Source organism: Carlito syrichta, unplaced genomic scaffold, assembly GCF_000164805.1.
Source record: "Carlito syrichta isolate Samal-C Ts95f unplaced genomic scaffold, Tarsius_syrichta-2.0.1 Scaffold307024, whole genome shotgun sequence".
Classification (NCBI taxonomy): Eukaryota; Metazoa; Chordata; class Mammalia; order Primates; family Tarsiidae; genus Carlito; species Carlito syrichta.
Window position 1 is genome coordinate 34632 of NW_007251120.1, and position 13949 is coordinate 48580.

Below are 13949 nucleotides of genomic sequence, written 5' to 3' on the forward strand. Positions count from 1 at the left end.
CGGAGAGGCGACCGCGAGCGGAGAGGCGGCTGCGGCGCTCGCGCGCTGCCTGCCGGTGTGTTTTTAAGTGCTATTGATTCGCCGCGACTGGGTGGCTTTTCTTTTTTCCCCTGCTGTAACCTTCACCTTGGCCCGCGCCCCAGCGCCCCGCGCACATCCAGCATCCAGGAAGCCGGCCGGGCCGATTGGCTCCGGCCGCGGGTGACTTTATCTCCTTTTTAATTAGAAACGGGGCGGAGGGACCCGGGAGGGAAGAGAGAAAGGGAAAACAGCAGAAAATAACCTCCCCTGGAGCCCCGTCCGCCCTCAGGCCGACCTCGCGCCGGCGCCAGGGCCCCATTGGATTGGCCCTGCGGGAGGCCAGCTGCCAGGAGGGAGCCACGCAGGGCGCTGGACTTCTGCCTGAGGCTGCCCTCTGGGAAGACGCCCAGCTTGGGAGGTGGGAGTGGCAGGGTCACTTTGGGCCAGGCCCTGCTGCTCCCTGGGCCTCAGGTCATTCATCTGTAAAATGGGCATGAGGGGTGAAGACCCAAAGTCCCTAGGAGGGCTCCCAGGTCCCCAGGTGAGGCTGGCTCCTCACCGCTTCGGTTGCTGGTGGGGGGCATCGGTAGCCTTCTTATTTTATTTGGACAGTTCAAGTGACCCCACCACCAATCCCCTGTAACAATCCAGTATGAATAATAATCACAACAACCAACACGTTTATGGAGTACTTACTGTGCACCTGGCACTCTCTATGCACGTTCAGTTTTTAACACATTTAGTTTTCACAGCCCCCTCTGAGGTGGGGGCCAACTATCAAAACCCTCATTTTAGCCATGGAAAAACTGAAGCACAGAGAGGGACACAAGTCACACAGCTACTAAGTGAAAGAGGCCTAGATGACAACCTAGGCCAGACCCCTAAGTGCTAGCCGGTTGTTCCTGTGAATTTCTGACCCCAGGACATCATTACGGCTGGTACAGGTATTTGAGGATGTCAGCTAGGTGCTTGGAGGCCAGAACTTGTGGCCAGAACACCTCCACTTCACTTAATCTTCCCAGGCTGTCACTCCTCAGGCGTCTCACACCTCCTAGCTGTGTATTAGACTTTGCTTTCATGGCTGAGACGCCTGTGGCAGGGCGAGACTATCCTGCTTCTAACACTTGCTAGCTGAGGACCTTCCTGCAGGTCTCAGTATCTGTGAGACTTGGTTATTAAATGCATGAAATGCATATGATGATTCCTGCTCCACCTGGCTGTTTAGAAAGATCACATGGGCTGATGTTTGTGGCAGCACCTGCCATACTGTCTCGACACATAGTAGGGATGCTGCCCAGATTCACGGATGCATTTGATGCATAGCTGGGGGCAACAGGCCTTTGGTACTCACCCTGAACAGCGTCTTTGGAGTGCCATGACCCATTCATTCGATAACTGTTGCGTGAGCCAGCAGACAGCCTCCCTGTCCTCAAAGAACGCATAGTCTCAGACAGGTGATAAACAAGTGAGCATACACTTTAAAAACAAACCCACCAGGTGCAATGGCTCTTGCCTGTAATCCCAGCACTTTGGAAGGTAAAAGTGGGAGAATTGCTTGAGCCCAAGAGTTCGAGAATAACCTGGGTAACATAGCAAGACCTTGTCTCTACAAAAAGTTAGCTGGGTGTGGTGGGGTACACCTGTGTTCCCAGCTTCTCAGGAGGCTGAGACAGAAGGATTCCCATGAGTCCAGGGGGTCGAGGCTGCGGTGAACTGTGATTGTTCCTTTGCACTCCAGCCTGGGTGAAAGAGTGAGACTCTGACTCAAAGCAAACAAGAAACAAAAGACAAACAAATTTCAGAAGACCCCGAGCGATTAAGTTATCAAGTAAACACAACAGCTTGTGATGGCAAGTTGTTAGGAATAGGCAGAAGAGGAAAGTTCCCTGAGTCGGGATATCAGAGAGGTGACCCTTGAGGTCTTGTGAATGATGGTAAGAAGCCAAGTCCGTGAAGCTCAGGGGTGAGAGACCTTCCGGGGCGAGGGCCCACAAGGACAAAGGGCCCGTGCCAGGAAGCAGGCTGACGGGTGTGGCCGGAGAGGGCAAGAGCGGTACATTATGTGCTTGGTGGGGAGTGGATCCACTTCACCTCTGGGCATTCTTGGTGCAGGCGAGCCTCGCTCGAACAAATCCCACTTCCAGAACAATTGTCCACAGCCGAGCCCCAGCATGAGGTGCTGGCCCTGTGGCTGGCATCCCCTCTCAATAAATGCAAGCGCTTATTATGAAGGGGGACCCCCAAGAAATGAAATTATTTTTGGAGGGTGGGCCCCTTGTAGTACAGGCTTCCCCCGAACCCATTGGCATCAGTGTACCCACTGACATTGCTATGAGAGGCTGCCTTCGGTTTGGGGGAGTTTTTTTTTTTTGGAGATTTTTTCATGTGTTGGCCCATTTCATGATGGGTGGTTGACCAGTGTACCTGCCCACACTGTGCTGAATGTTCAGCAGTCTGAGCAAAAACAGCGTGACCCCTGTGCTCCACCCTTCCTATTCACCTGATCTTCCCCCCAGCGACACTTTTTGTTTCCCCAATGAAAAAAGTCCTCAAGGTGAAACATTTTGCTGGTACGGAAGAGGTGAAAAAAAACAACAGAGGCTCCGGTGCTTTGGGAGGCGGAGGTAAGAGAATTGCCTGAGCCCACGGATTCGAGACCAGCCCGGGCAACTTGGTGAGACCTCATCTCTACATACATTAAATCAAAAAAATTAGCCAAGCCTGGTAGCGTGCACCTACAGTTCCAGCTACTTAGAAGGCTGAGGAAGAAGCTCACCTGAGCCCAGCAGGTTGAGTCTGCGGTGACTGTGAGCGTGCTAATGCACTCCAGGCTGGGCGACAAAATGAGACTCCAACTCAAAACAAACAAACAGAAGCGCTAAGAGGCATCAAAATGAACAGGTTCAAAAACTGTTTTGAGCAGCGGGAAAAGTGTCTCAATAGGTGTATTGCATCAAAGAGTACTTTGAAAGTGACTAACGTTTAAACTTGTAAGAAATACACAATTTTTTATAAATAAATTCCAGGATTTCTGGGGGCCCCCCTTGTATGATAACCAAAGTGAGGCATTGGGGAGAGGTCTTTTCTTGAAGAGTTCTCTTGATGCTGTGTAAAGGGAGGGCTGCACTGTTTGGGATCATCTTGGTACTAGAAATAGCACCACCCTCCCAGGAAACTCTCTTTCCCTTGCACCATTCCGCAACCCTGCCCTGAGCCTGCCGCATCCACCCTCCATCAGCTCCTCCAGCAGCGGTCCTCAGCACTGCCGCTAGGCCGAGCCACTACCACCTCTAGCCTGCCTGGTCCCCTGCTCCTGCTCTGGCATCCGCATTCCTTGCTCACATAGAGTGGGGCAATTGGACCATGTCAGTGTCCTGCCTCCAGGCCTTCAGCACTTCCAGATGCTGCCTGATACACCTGAGGAACTCCCAGCCCTGAGCCATCTCCTCTCCCAGCCCTGGGTTTGCATCAGCTTCCATGGGTTCTTTCTGTTCTGTGGAGACCCCACGTGGGTCCCCCTCTAAGAACTTTGTGTTTTCTGTTCCCTCTGCCAAAAGGCCCTTCCCCAGATCTTCCTGCCTTTGGCTCCTGGCCATTCAGGTCTCTGCTGCAATGCCACTTCCTCAGGGACCTCATGGACCATCCCAGCTGAAGGGGTCCTCTCCTCCCCATCCCTGGACCCCCAGTGGCCATCACAGCATCTTCCTTTACTTTCTTCACTCTCTGATGGATTCATTTGCAATGCCTGCGTTGTCTCCCACCCTCGCTCCGTGAAGGCAGGGCCTTGCCTCCAGGCTCAGAGCTGTCTCCTGGAGTGGTGTCCAGCACGTGACAGGTGTCCGATATGTTCAGTCAACGAGTTGAACGGGATGGGACCTCTCGCCACAATGTCACATGCATCCTCTAGACCAGTCACATCTGGAGTGGGATGCACACACTCCACTGGCAGGCAGGAAGAAACACCAGGACTTCTACTCACAACTTCTTTCAAGTTTTTAAAAAATAATATAATATATGCATACATGAGAGTATGCATAGCACACATCAACAGATTTTTATAAGTGACACTGGAGCAGAGACCTGAATGGCCAGGAGCCAGCTGTGGGAAGATCCAGGGAAGGGTACTCTGGGCAGAAGGAACAGAAAACACTAAGTTCTGGTGTGAGCATCCAGGCACCCACCCACTCCTTCAGAGACAGCTGCTGCATATAGCATTCCTAGATAATACAGGTTTGGGGTTTTTTGCATATTTTTGAACTTGGTCTCAAGTGGATCCTACCTTATATTCGAAGGCAACTTGCTTTTTTCACTCCACATAATGTTGGTGACATACACCATCTTTTTTTGTTTTCGAAAAGGAAAACAAGTTTCATTAATATTGAATACATACATTGATGCCAGTGGAAGTTATGGATTTATAAATGAATATAGTTGGGCTGGGAGCACAGGATCAGACAAGTTGGGAGACTCTGCTGGGGTCAGCAGGTGGCTGGGGCTGGACACCTGGGGGAGTCCCTGGGCTGTGTGTCCCGCCTTGCTGAGCTGACTTGCTGTCTCTCTGTGTCTCCCCTTCCAGTGACTTCTCCTCGGTGGTAGCTCTGGGTGCAAGCATCATCTGTAACAAGATCCCAGGCCTGGCTCCCAGACAGCAGGCGATCTGCCAGAGCCAGTCCGACGCCATCATCGACATAGGAGAAGGCTTGCAAATGGGCCTGGATGAGTGTCAGTTCCAGTTCTGCAGTGGCCGCTGGAACTGCTTGGCACTAGGGGAGTGTACCGTCTTTGGGAAGGAGCTCAAAGTGGGTATGTGCTCACCCAAACTGTCCAGGCTGTGAGAGGCAAGAATACCCATGGGAGCTCTCTGGGGCCCCCTCACCTGTCCCATGCTAGAGTGCCCCTCAGTATGGGGTCCTACAAGTGCCATGGTTTGAATTCAGTTCTCCCGAGAAGGGTCAGGTCTCTGGTTTGAGTTCCTACCACCCCAAATGTTTGTTGGCAAAGTTGCAAACCAGCAACCAGGGGTCCAAATGCTAACCTGCTGATACAGCGCTGATGTTGTGTTTTAAATTGAAGCCCACATTTTAAAATTAGTTGTTTCATCCTAAAAATATGAATTTCTGGCTTCTTTTGAGAAGTGAGCTGATCTACCAATAGTTTACACATGTGCCCTCATGTTTGTAATGGACTGGAGCTGGGAACACAGCTCCCTTTCATTGAAGCCACAGTCTCCACCACTCCTTATTGCTGCTCAGCCTGCACGGTCCTGCTACTTGATCTGCCTGATGGTTGTGGGTGGGTTTTTGACTTTGCAATTCCTATTTTATGGGAATGGTATGTGCAGATGGATGTGTGTACACACACACACACACACACACACACACACAGAATGTTGAGCCACACATTTGACTTCTGAAGCAATTATGACAAAAACCTTGAGGGAAGAGGGTGGGGAGAGTGATGTTGGCTTCGGGAGGCCCTGGGCGGTGGGAAAGGCCATGCTGTGTGTCTTCTCACTTGTGTGCCTCGACACTGGGAGGGAGGCCAGGAATGCTGCTGGCCCACTTCCACACCGTGAACTTCCCGAAAGTCAGGTGACCTCAGCCTCAGTCTCTGACCTGGAGTGATCCACCCTTCCTAGGATGACCCAAAGTGCACCCTTGAATTCTCACTCTCCCTCATGCTGGCGTCACTCCCGTGGGATACTGAAAAGCCCCCCCAATCCAGCCCCTTCTTATCCTCACAGCCAGCCCTCCGGTCACACTGCTGTCATATCTGAGCTCCCCAGCTGTCCTGGGCTCTCCCTCCCCCCATCTCCCTGCTGCCCCAGCCATCCTGCAGACCCTTTGGCACCCAGCAGGCAGGGTTGTCCTTTTTAAATGGAAATCACATCCTGCCATCCCCTGCTAGACACCCATGAGAGAGCTCCTCATGTCAGGATGAAGTCCCCCCCTGCTCGACTGGCCGCCGCCCTCTGCTGCCTCCTGCTCTGTCTCCCCGCTTCCCTTGCTCACTCAGCCTCCTCCTGTTTCCCAAAGGACCAGCTGGGGCTGCTCTGAGGCCTGAGCACCACCCGTCCCACCTGCCTTAGCTCCCCGCCCCCACAGCCGTATCCTCTGGTCTTGTCAAGTCCCCCTCTACCTCGACTCTCCATCCACCCCATCCCAAATTCCTGGGCTGTCTGAACCCATGCCTGCCAGTCTGAAAGGTGAGCTTCCTGAGGGCGGGAGCTCCACTCCACGCTCACCACCACCTGAGCCCATTCCTCCTGGGAGGAAGGGCAGCCTCAGACCCACACTGCAGCAGGTCTGGTTTTGTCCCCGTGTTCTGTCCCCTTCTTACACCTGAGCAGGGTCCCAGGCTCAGGGTACATGGGCAGGTGTACTCTCTCCTGCGGAGCCCCTTTCCAGGCAAGCCTTTTCCAGGGTCAGTGTTGTGTAGATTTCACTGGGTACCCTGCCCTTCTTCTCCCTCTTCCTAACCCCTGGGCTCATCTTCAAGAGGAAACTGAGACCTGGAGAGAGGATAGGACTGCCCTCGGGCATGCAGTGAGGGAAACTTCACTCCCTGAGGATGCCAAAATCTGTCCTGTGAGCCTCTTATTGCTTGTCACTGGTGGTTTTTCTGCTCTGTCCTGCTCAGATGTTACACACACACAGAGCTCATTCCTGCAACCCAGGCCCGGGCTCTTACACTCTTTAAACTTGTGGCTTTGCTGATCTATGAGATGTTACGGATGAGGAAACTGAGGCTCTGAAGGGACTTGCCCAGAGCCAACAAGAGTGAATGGCAATGTCCGCCAGGACTGGGTTTATTCCAGCACCTCTGTACAGCCAGCATGTGGTCTGGCTTTGGAGCAGAGCCTAGGAGTACAGCAGGAGGGCTACAGGGCAGGGAAGCACCGGTACCCAGAACCCCTGCTGTCAAGCAGCCCTGGCCATGACTGGAGAGCTGAGGATGAGGAGGAGGAAGGCTCAGGGTGCCAGTACACACCAGGGAGGAGCAGAGGCCAGTAGCAAGAGGCATGCCAGTGGACTGCGCATGTGGGGGTGGCAGCAAGGAACTCTAGCCCGAGAACTCCGTGGGACAGGGGTGCCAGGGTACCTGTTTGGCAGGACCTGGAAGGGAAAGGTAGCAGGGCCAGGAGGTGTGTGAAGTCAGTCTCAGGAGTCTGAATATCTAGGTGGTGGAACCTGTTGGGGGATCCTGAGTGTGGACGTGACTGCCCAAGGATAGGTCGAACCTATGAAATTGCCGCTGTGTGATGATTTTCGACTACCAGTAGTGGCAACATCACAAGACTCAACCTATTATGAATTCTGTAGGACTCATTGAAGGTTGGGTACAAATTCATGCATTCATACATTATTTGCCAGACTGATTCATAAATTCACCAAATAGTTCTTGGGTGCCCACTATGGCTTGGGGCTGCTTTTCCAAAGGGTATGACAAGGGAAGGCACTGGATTTCTGAGGCAGGTGAGCTACAGGCATGCCTGGGGGAAGAGCATGCCAGGCAGCGGTAACAGTGGGTGCAAAGGTCCTGAGACAGGAACATGCTTGGAGGCTGATGTGTCTGGAGTATTGTGAGGGAGGGGGAAGAGGAAGGTTCAGGGAGCCAGGAGCTAGACAGTATGGATGCTAGAAATGGAAACCCCATTCAAGCCACCTCATGCTAAAGGGGGAATGTATGTGTGTCCAAAGAACCAGGGGGCCGGGGGGTGGTACTGGCTTTCAGAACACACTGGGCCAGATGTAGTGTTGGCTCCCAGCAGCCTAGAGCCACCTCTCGGGCGGCAGGATGGCCATTGTAGCTCTAGCACCCCAACTTCCAGGTTCAAGTCCTGCCCAAAAGAGCCCTGACCTTTCTCTGGCAGCACCTGCAAAGGCCCTAAGGTTCACTCTGATTGGACCAGCTGACTGACAGGGTTGTGTGTCCATTCCAGTCCATTCACAGTGGCCAAGGGCAACAGAGTTTTTGCGGCCAGGTCTGGGAGCTCCGCCCCTCAGGGGAGAAGAATGACTCACAAGAGTACCAGTCTGCCAGACTGCCAGAACAAAGCACCACAGACCAGGTGGCTTAATCCATGGAAATGTATTCCTCACAGTTGCAGAGGCTGGAACCCTGAGATCCAGGTGTCAGCAGGGTTGGTTTCTTTGAGGCCCCTCTCCTCAGACTGTCTCTAGCTGCCTTGTCACTGTGTCCTCACGTGGCCTTCCTTTCCTGCCCATCGTGTCTTGGGTTTCCTCTTTTATAAGGACTCAAGTCCCATAGGATTAGGGCCCACAGTAATGGTCTCTTTTTGACTTAATTCCTTCGTTCACATTCCTACTGCTAAGTGCAGTCACATTCTGAGGTGCTGGGGGTTAGGGCTTCACCATATGGATTTTAGTGGGGGTATCACTCAGTCCATAGCAACGAGCAACCAGAGAGCAGTGTGGTCTAAGCTTTCAGGAAAGGCATAGGGGACATGGTGGTTACTCAGAGGTGAGACCTCAAGATGGAGGGAGGGGTCTGGACGGTGGAGATGGCCCTCAATCTGGGTCTTGAAGGGTGAAAAGAAACTCACTCGTCAACCAAGAGGATCTCAGGTAGAGGGAACAACAAGGCAAAGTCAGAGACACGTGTGAGCTGAGTGGAGGGTACAGAGGGGACTGCTGCCTCAGGGAATGAGGGGTGAGATGGCATGCTGACTGTCAAAGCCTTGAGTGCCAGGGATGATTTGAGTGGAGAGCGTGTTCCTTATCTGTTTGATCAACTGCTACTTAGGCCCAGTGTGACCCTTGTGCGCCTAGTAAGTCTCTCACCTCCTTCTAGGCTTTTCTTTTTCTTGAATAATAAGTGAACCCTCTCGAATTCACTGCCAACAGTAACTAGGGGCCTTGTGTCTCCCTCCCAAGCCAAGCTTTCTCTCTCCTGAATCTTGGGCTTGCCATCTCTTGTTTGTTTATGTTTAATGTATCATGTAGCTCTATTTCCCAAAAGTCAATCATTTCATTTCCATTGTACTGTGAGGGTGCCACGTTCCTCTCCCGCTAGTATAGCAGCATTGCTCCAACTCAGGGATTGACCAGCTGCGTTTTTGCCTGGTGAATGGGTGTAAAATGCCATCTCCCTGTCATCTCAACTTGCATTTCTCTGAGAAAGGATGGGATTGAAAACGTTTCCCGTGTTCACTGGCTATGCGTGTTTGCTCTGCTGTGAGCTACCTATGCGTGCCTTTTGCCTATTTTTCTGTCGGACTGTGGTTCTCCCATCAGGCTTGGCCAATGGATTGTTACCAGAGTCAGAGTCAGAGTGCCAGGGAGCCAGGACTGGATCAGGCAGTGCTTTGGGGTCCATGCTCCCAGAGTGGCGTCACTCTCTCCTACCTTTGTCTTGTCATTAAGGCTCAATAAGAGCCTGGAGCTGAGATAGCCCTTTCTCGTCCATCACCGCACTGGATCCTCATCATCCACCTTTGTCTCACCTCTGGGGGACAGGCTCAGACCAAAGCCACGTGGCTGTTTCTAGCAGGGTAAGACAGGCAGTGCGTTTCCTGTCACTGGAGGAATTCTTCTGTTTGTGTGAACCTGCCAGATTTGAGATTCCCAAGGCTCCCATGTATGTGAGAACCCCTGGTCTTGTTGTGGGCTATGGGGCAGCCAAGCGCACCCTAGAATTGGAGTCACTTGGCCAGTTTCCATCCCGGCCTCACCCCTACATGGCTGATGACTCTGAGTGAGTCCTTCCCATTTCTGACCTTATTCTGCTCGCCTGCGGATGGGTGAGTCACACAGCCCACCTTGCTGGGCATCAGTGGCATTGTGTAAGACGGGATGTAACACCCTAGCACATGCTGGGCTGGGGCCATCAGTGTGCATCCCTTACCCCTTTCAGGAGGCCTGTGTGCCCGTGTTATATGAACACAGGCTCAGAGAATCGGGGGTACGCTCTCTTGATTGTGTTCTTGAAGCACAGAAGCTATTGGCCCAATAACTAACCTAAACCTACAGTTTTGACTCTGCTCCAAAATATGTCCCCAGACATGTCCACTTCTCACCACTGTCACCACCACCTGCTGGCTCAAGCATCCATCTTCAGGAAGTTGTTGCCTGGACAATTGCATCAGCCTTCCGGTGTGCCTGCCCCTCCTCTCTTGGACCCCAGTCCACACAGCCATCCAGCACAGCATCTTCCCGGTGTCACTCTGAGCATGGCGTCCACTGTGTCACACCCCACTGTGACTTCCCGTTGCTTGTCTCCTGCTCCTGTGTGGACCTCCACTAAAGCCCTTCCCTCCTCGGGGTCTTTGCCCTCACTGTTCCCGCTGCCTGGATGCCCTGCCCCAGATGGCAACTTGCCTTGTTCCCTCCATCCTTCGACTCTCTGCTCCCTGTCACCCCCCCAGGGAAGGTTTCATTGCCCACCTCTCTAGTGCAGGCCACCTGTCCCCACCACTGCCTCACCTGCCGTGTTTGTCTTCGTATCACTTTGCTACTCCTGTACGAATTCTCCCCAAAGCTTTCAGCTTGGTCACTTATGAGCTGTGGACTTGATCAAGTGGGAGAGATCACAGCACCTACCTCATGGGTGGTGGAAGGACAGGATTATTTACTGTACTCAGAACCGTGCCTGGCACACCAAAGAGCTCCATAAATCATAGTTGTGTTATTACTGTCTGTCTCTCCAGCCAGAAGGATGCTCTATGAGGAAGCAGGGGCCGCTGACACAGTGCCTGGCACATGGAAGGCACAGTCCTCACAGGTGGGCTCAGTGAATGTAGGGACACCGCGGAAACTAGAGGAGACCCCTGCTGCAACTCCTTTCTGGAGCAGGGCCTGGACAAAAGGGCGCACGGGTGAAGCAGCTGAGCCATGGAAGGCAATCTGCTTTCCCCCATGTGGTACAGGTCTCTACTTAAGGGCCACCTCCTCCAATAAATCTTCCTTAATCATCCCACCTAAGACAGTCCCACCCCCAGCAGGGAACCCTGTCTTTAGAGCCCTTGCCTCTTTCAGAAGTAACTTTGCTGACTGTGCAAGAACCAGTCCAACATTTCTCTTCTCCATCACCATGAGGCTCCTGGGAGCCTGGACCCCCAGCCCCTGGCCAGGGCCTGACACGTTGCAGGACCTCAGGGAACACATGAAGAGACATATGACCCCTGGGTAGATCAGCCCCTTTTCACTTTATGTGTACCTGGTGGCTCCAAGTCCTGAGGATAAGCCTGATTTTGTCTGTATTCTGGACACCGAGTCTGGAGAGTGCCTCACACACCATGAGTGCTCCATTTTCTCTGTTATGTGCACCCCAAAAGTGGAAATGCCAGGTACATTTTATCCTGGCATTCCCACTTGCCAAAATCTTTTTGAATGTTGCCACGATCCACTATTCTCGAAGCTCTCCTTCCAACCTTTGCATTGGCTTCAAATGGGATGAAAGTGTTGACTAGGTCAAGGTCTGGGAAGCAGCCCTGCGGCATAACACGAGGAGCTGTGCCCAAGGTCTGCTCAGCAGAGCATTAGTTTCTGCCCTCCACCCCACCTTCGTGGCCAGCTGGCTGGGGGGAAGAGATGTCCATGGATGAAAAATGGGGAACTCAGCATGCTTTACTCCTTGCTCCTAGAGAGTCAGAGTGCCCACCAGTATAGGCAAGGCCCTGAAAATCCTGCAGGCAAGAAAATATCTTGAGCAAGCTTCATCTGGAGGGGTCATTCTTCCAAGCTGGGACTCACTGTCCTGTGGAGCTGCTCTTCAGGGGTCCTCACACTGGGAAACACTGCCCTGGAGAGCCCCCCATTGACTAGCACTCAGTGTGTGGTTTTAGACCAACTTGGAATGCACCAAAAAGTATATGCATTCACTCCTAATTTTGATATCTTCCACCACGGGTACAGAAGAGGCACATTTTAGCTTCTGACATCGACCCAGACAGTGAAATCTATACTCGTCAACATTGCCATTGAAAGTCCTTCCAATCATGCATAAAACTCAGAATGCCTGGGCTTCCATACACATACAGGAAAACATTCATGTGCATGCAGACAGTATATACAGGAAAGCACTGCATAAAATGAAGAGTGCATATCCAAAACAGAAGTATGCAGTGTTTGCATGTATTTTTTCCTGGTGCGTGGGTGAAGTTTATGCAAGTTAAATGCTCACAGATAAGACCCCTTCACTCCTTGCCATGTGTCTACCCACGTATTCACTTCCCCATCCCACAGATATTGACTAGAATCTCTTCAGTAACTGTTGGTACATGGACTCTGCCCAGAGCACTCACCGATTGGTAGGGACAAATGGAAGTCGAGGCTGGAAAGTTCTCTGGGGATCTGGTGGAAAAGGAAGAGGAGAGGTACCAGGAAGATGAGCACAGAAGCTGCCTACAGGGGTCAACCCTGGAGGGGAAGGGGTGTGATGGCAGGAAGGGCTTGGCGATGGGACCCAGGCAGGAGCCCCCAGAATCCAGAGCAGCTCTGCATGGCACAAAGGACTCCAGGGTGAGTGGTAGGGAGGGCAGGAGAGGTTGAGGAAAGAGGTGGGACCCAGCACTCCCACAGGGGTTGGGCACTGGACTCTGGGGGCTTGCTTGGGAAGGCAGTTATCAGAGGGATTTAATCAGGGAAGAGGCAGAATATAGGGAGATCAATTCTGTGCATACATGGACCTTTGCTACATCTCCAGCATTATCATTGACAAAGAAATGGTGATTTCTCAACATGCGCTCCCGGGAATGCTGCAATCTTTTCCACATGCTCACAACCTCCCATTTGGTACCTCCTGCTGGAATTTTTCCAGGGATGGGCGCAAGCGGCCTAGGATTCAGCCCTCATGTCCACACTCCTCTCTACAAACTGGGAAACTATGATACATTTCTGGGCTTCTGCTTCTGTCAAATTTGTCACCACTTCTCTCGGGCAATCACTCAAGCAGCTCCCTCCTCTCCCTGTGGTGACCATCTGGGCTCAGGGTCCAAGTCTGGTGATCCACATACCTCACAAAAGGGACTCCATGTTTCCACCTGTTGTGGGTTGGGCAATTGGTGTGCATGTCTGGTGAATTCAAAAGTGCTCGAAAGGATGGATTTGAAGACTGTTCCAGTGAGAGACACAGAGGCAAGGGGTGGGCCACCTCCACTTTCTCTCTGCCATTTCTTAACAATACGCTATCTTGCCTAAGCAAAAGATCTATTCTTCCCTATTCTTGCTTAGAACGCAGCTAACCAAGGACTTTTTGTCTCGTTTGCATTTTTTGCAAGTCTCAGTTCATCCTGGGTTTTAAGTCTTTTGTTATAATGTTCTCTTTCCAGCGTTCATATGGTAGACACACACACACTCTCTCTCTCTCTCTCTCTCACTTGCCTTCACATGCACATTCATTCATTCATTCATTCATTCAACTGTCGAGGCTTCACAGATAAATAATCCAGGAACCCACAACCTCGTGGGGAAGAGATGGATCATTTGGTTCAATATACAATAAGGATGCATGAGGTACTGGGCCACAGCACAGGAAGGGGATATCTGGGAGGCACCCCAGAGGAAGGGACCTGGGAGCTGCGGTTGGATGGATATGTGTTAACCAATAATGCCTGTGATGAGAGCTATGGGTTACTGATCCCTTGCCAGGCATGGACCAAGCCTGTCATGCAATCGCTTTATTTAATCCTCTCAGCAACCTTAGGAGGCAGATATTTTATTTATTTTCCCACTTTACAAATGAGGAAACTGAGGTCTTGAGAGGTGAAGTGACTCGCCTAAGGTCCTACCGCGGGGAGGCAGAGCCAGGACATGAACACTGGTTTATCAGCATCCAGGACCCAACTTTGAAACCACCTGGGCTGCATTCTCTCCTGCTCAGCAGGCAGGTGGGACAGGAAGGGCATCTCCAGGCCACGGGAACAGCATGTCCACAGGTATGAAAGCAGGAAGGGGCAGATGGTGACT

General features: G+C 52.2%; 1 pseudogene; it reads left to right on the plus strand.

Annotated features, from left to right (window-relative positions):
* Nucleotides 1–13949, plus strand: part of LOC103266120 — a 38045-nt pseudogene that overhangs the window by 1144 nt on the left and 22952 nt on the right.